Raw genomic sequence first — 6,000 nt, 5'->3', positions numbered from 1 at the left:
AAATAACCAATTCCCGTTACCCCATGAATTACCTATATGGCAGACAGATTAGAGCTCTAACTGAAAACGTAACCACTCATCCGGCCAAAGACGTGGTCACCTGAGATTCTGCCCAAGGTCTTAGACCTTCGATCCTCGGACCGCACTGTCCCTTGGAGCAAAACATTAAAGGAGTCGCACAGGACCCAAAATGTTACACAAATTGCAACGCTTTTGAAAACAATCGAAATCAACATTTCCATAATTATTGTTTTCCTAAAAGCCATAACACAAAACAATAAAAAGCATCAATTCATGCCTATTGTTTTCATACCCAAATCTCAACGCTTTTCTCAAATCTCAATGCTTTTCAAAACAAATCGAAATCAATCATTTCCACAATTCATTTGTTTTCCAAAAGCCACACCCCAAAACAATAAAAAGCATCATTTCATGCATATTATTTTCATAAATCCACAAACCACCAAAACATATATATTTCACGTAAACATATATCTATATGTAGTCATCTGCGCAAAAATGCCTACTAATACATGAATACGTATGTATATATATACACCCCATAATATATACATATACACACGTAATCATCTACTCAGAAGTGCCACTAATACCATCTATAGTTTGCAGTTAACTAAATAACTCTCAAAACAATAAGGGTATTCCCGTTCGTGAAATGAACTTCGTGAGATTACTCACCTTGAAACTCCCGCTGCGTCTTCTATACAGAACCGAACCAAAACTATCACCAACAACTCGTCCAATTCACCTTCAGAAGCACCTAATCACCAATGACCTCAAATCAGTAACGATTCACAAACGATTTAAGTTCGAAACCCCTATTTTGAACTAAATCCCCAAAGTAACGTCAATCGAGGCGAAACTACATCCGAGACCACCCAATGTCTCCGGAACACTTCTACGATCGATATGTCCAAACCACAAGTCGATCGGACGCTCGGATCCTCACGGATCGAAGCATCAAATGGTCCAAAACCGTAAAAATCACAATATATTCATACGATCTCCAAAAATTGCGTATTATATATCAAAACGCTCGTATCGACGAGTGGATGATATACAATACCAGAAACTAACCATTACATGGCCGGAAGGCCACCATAACGCCGCCACAGTCGGCGGTGCAACCACCACAACTACCACCGGCCAAAACTCAACACCACAACAATCAATCCAACCAGAAATGTTCATCATGATGAGTAGAGCAACTTTCATACCTGGAGCTAAGCTTGGTTCAGCCTAGATCGTCCTAGATCAAGTTTGCAAGATCGGCCAATCGCAGCCGTCTGATCAAACCCCAGATTCGTTGTGCACCGTAGATTTTCAAACCTAGATCTTCCACTCCACACGCAAAATCGTCCTACAAGGTGGTTATGAGGATGATCAGAAGGAGGAGGAGATTCCGAAACTGAGAACGATCGGCCGAGGAGTCGCCGGGAACTGAGAAAATCTGACAGGATCCGACTACGTCTACTGTAGCTCCTCCGATCTCCACTTTCCGATGGTCTCCGTCGCCGTCAAGCACCAGAGGGAGGACAGCGAGATGGTGGCGATCACGTCTGCGTTGGTTTCGTCGCCGGCGGACGTCGGGAACGGCCGGAAAAGTCGGGTCGGGTCACCGGGTTTGGGTCGGGTCGCACGGAGGCTGAGGAGAGAGAACGGAGAGAAAAGGGTTTCCGAAAAAGGAAATATGAAAATTATGAAATTATTTTCGGAAATTCCCTATTTATACCAAAATGGAAACTTCTTCCAATGGCCATAACTTCTTCATACGAACTCCGATTCTCGCGTTCCACATGTCCACGAACTCGTATCGACGCGCTCTACAACTTTCGTGAAGGAAGTTTTTGGAGAATCCCAACGTATAAAAAGTCAACCTTAGGCAACCCCCTTAAAACCATATTCTTCAATTAATTATTCACCCGAAACACTTCCGCTCCATCCACGAGCCACGAAACCATCCAATAACCATAATTTAAATTCTGGAAAATCCTCGAAAAATAAATACGAATTTCTGGGGCATCACAGATAAGAACATAAATGTTCAACAGGAATGACATGAATTTGTCGTGGTCTGTCTCCCCACTATGTCTCATCTTGATCCTCGAACCGCACAGTCCGAAATTGAAGTGCGGAGAATTCTCAATCTTCAAAAAGTAGCAGAATCAATGCCTGATGCTTTTTCTGATATCACTAAAGTGACGAGATCACATATACCTGCTGCAAACGTGCCTGCAAGGATTGATGTCCCTAAAATTAGAGGAAATGACACCATCTCAAGGGCAACTGAGCATGGCGCCAATGTCCCCTCTCATAGTGATGGTGACGTTGTGGCTAGGCCCACGGCTCCTGCCAGGAACCGCAGGAGGCCCATAGGTTAGATGGATTCTCGCCCAAGAAAGAAAGCGAGTTTGGCACAGAATAATCCATTAATCATCGATGTAAATAATCCATCTCATGAGAATATTCCGGATTATGGTTATGTCCAAGAGACATCATTGGGGGACTCTCCAATGGCAGAACCAATTCCAGAGAATAGAGAGATCTCCATGAATTACACTAGCGTACATGAGATGATGGATAGAAATTCTATGGCTATTGATGATGTATTTGCATATCATGTTGCAAAAGGAATTATAGAATATGATGATATCGAACCTCACTCTGTCGAAGAATGTCAATGAAGAGCGGATTGGCCTAAATGGAAAGATGTGATCCAGGTTGAATTGGATTCACTAGCAAAGAGACAGGTATTTGGGCCTATAACGCAGACACCCCTAGATGTAAAACCTGTTGGCCATAAACGGGTCTTTGTTAGAAAGCCTAATGAGAAAAATGAGGTGGTCAGATATAAAGCCCGCCTCGTGGAGCAAGGTTTCTCACAAAGCCCTGGAATCAACTATGAGGAGACATATTCTCCCGTAATGGACGTTATAATGTTCCGCTAACTTGTCAGTTTGGTAGTTTCCGAAAAACTTGACATGCAGCTTATGGATGTGGTTACAACATATCTCTATGGGGATCTAGATTCAGAGATATTTATGAAGGTTCCAGATGGACTTCAATTACCCAAATCAAGTGGCTCTAAACCACAGAGTGCATTTTCAATAAGATTAAAATGCTCACTATATGACGGATGTGGTATAACTGTCTAAGTGACTACTTGATTGGGAATTGATATATTAATAATGAAATATGCCCATGCGTGTTCATTAAAAGAACAAGTTCCAGATTTGCAATCGTAGCAGTTTATGTCGATAACATGAACCTAATTGGAACTCTAGATGAGTTGAAAGAAACTGTTAAATACTTGAAATCCGAATTTGAGATGAAAGATCTTGGGAAAACACGGTTTTGTCTTGGTTTAGAACTCGAGCACCGTAATGATGGGATTTTGATCCATCCGTCTGCCTATACTCAGAAAATTCTAAGGCGCTTTAATGAAGATAAAGCAAAGCCTGTGAGTACTCCCATGATCGGCCGTAGTCTTGAGCCTGGAAGAAATCTGTTTCGTCCAAAGGATGAGGCCAAAGTGCCCTATTTGAGTGCAATAGGCGCATTATTATACTTAGCTCAATGCACAAGACCAGATATCTCATTTGCAGTGAACTTGTTAGCTCGACATAGTTTTGCGCCAACACGAAGCCATTGGATTGGTGTAAAGACAATCTTTCAATACTTAAGAGGTACGATTGATATGGGCCTATTTTATCCCTACAGAGAGAAAATAAATGACGGAAATTTGGGACCGGACCCCAAGAGGCAAATTGCCACCGTCCATAACATGATCGCTGGCCATGTTGCCACCGCCAGCGCCGCCGCCGCCCATGGTGGCCGACCTCACCCTATTCCCCTCCATCAAAATGACAATGATGTTTTGATGGGTTTTGCTGATGCAGGGTACCTCTCTGATCCTCACAAAGGTTGCTCCCAAATGGGTTATGTCTTTACCATGGGAAGCACTGCGATATCTTGGAGGTCTACAAAGTAGACTCTTGTTGCTACTTCCTCAAATCATGCAGAGATTATTGCTCTACATGAAGCTGTGCGTGAATGCATATGGCTAAGGTCTGTAATTAGACATATTCAAGGAAGTTGTGGTTTGAAGTCTACCACGGATGAACCTGCATGCATTTATGAGGATAATGCAGCTTGTATTGAGCAAATGAAGCTAGGTTTCATCAAAGGCGACAACACCAAGCATATATCGCCTAAGTTCTTTTATAATCAGCAACAACAATCACTTCTAAATATTGAAGTGAATCAAATCCGATCAGAGGATAATGTAGCGGACTTATTCACTAAGTCGTTACCTAAATCCACTTTCGAGAAACATGTGAAGAGCATCGGATTGAGAAAGTTGTCCGAACTCCCATGATTGTAGCAATCAGGGGGAGATATCGACATCAGAGGGAGTTATGATGTCTATATGTTCGATCTCGAAAAGTGAAGGACGTGTTGTACTTTTTTTCCCCTCCTCGAAGTAGTTTTTGTCCCACAGGGTTTTTCACTCGAGTAAGGTTTTTAACGAGGCAACGGATGAAGCGTCACCACCAAGTTTGAGCGGCACAAGGGGGAGTGTTGAAGGAAAATCGACTAGGAGTAGTAATAGGAGAGAATATTCTAGAATTCCTAGTTCTATTCGGATTAGATTTCCTTGTAACATTAGAACATGTACTTTGTAATCCCTATATATAGGGCTCCTATTCTCAATAATAAAATACAATTCTCTCATCAATCTCTCTTGAATTCTTTCTTTCTTGAACACATTCTAGATATTTTGTAGATTAATGTTGTACCACATATAAGGGATAAGATAATTGATGTAAAAGGGTGAACAAGTTTTGAAATTCAAGTACAAAGTTTGCTGAGTTTAGTTCATATGTTCATGCTTCATTTGCTATTGCAAATTAATAAAATTTTCCAAAGTTGTGGTTTCGATTATATTTTGTTCAAATACAAAGTAGAAGCACTAAAATTCTAACACAAAGCAAAATATTTAACATGCACAGAAAATCAGAATTAGCTCAAGGCCTCAGGGCAAGAGAGATCACACAAATCAAACCTAACCAGATAAACATGCATGAAGGTCAGAATATATATACATATATAGATAATGATGATGATGATCTCACAGCGCATAAGCTTCCGCTGCTATTCTTGATCAATATATTTACATCTTGATCCAGATAAAAAAAACTCTTAAGATAGCTAGGGTGAAACCGTGAAAGTAACATGAACCCTATCTCTTCTCCAATGCTATTTTTGATATAGTAATATATAGGAAAAATCATAGCAGGTAAGGGGTGAAAGTTACCTCTCTATGTTATATATGGAGCCTAGCCTGTCTCTTTCTCTTAACTGGGATGAAAGTTACATGGCGCTTATCTTCTCCATGCCATTTATGAGTGTTATATATATGATATAAGCAAGTGGCAAGTCTTCGACCAAAAATTCGAGGAAAGAGACCGATGAGGCAAGTAGTCTTTGGCCAGAGACTTCTATCACTTCATTAATTGCATTTGTGGGATATTTTTATGTACCGCGCAGGGTCCTTCAATAATTGCCTCTCCTTCTCTGGAAGTATTAGACGTAGCATCGACCAAGTCCAAGAGGCTACGAACTAACATTACATACATGGAGGTCACAGATGACTAAAATGAACAAAACTTTTATCCAACTTTGGGTACTTAACAAATATATAGCCAAAATTAAAGACAAGTTCATTTGTCTTGTATATGTTGGATTGAATCCTATGAGTTTGGATTAGACGAATTGAAGCATAATGGAACAAGACAAAGTCCGATATATGCAATGTTTAAAATATAAGAGGCAATGGTTGGTGCTTGCTTTGTAGGGCACAACATTAATCTATGCGTACATTATTGATTATATAAATCATAATTAACAAAACTTTTAAGTTTAAAGTTGGTGCTTTTGGAAGGAACTTCTCCCCCCACCGTGGGATTCTTTTACTCC

The sequence above is a fragment of the Rosa chinensis genome, chromosome 4 (assembly GCF_002994745.2).
Source record: "Rosa chinensis cultivar Old Blush chromosome 4, RchiOBHm-V2, whole genome shotgun sequence".
NCBI classification, from domain to species: domain Eukaryota; kingdom Viridiplantae; phylum Streptophyta; class Magnoliopsida; order Rosales; family Rosaceae; genus Rosa; species Rosa chinensis.
Note: the sequence above shows the minus strand (reverse complement) of the source record.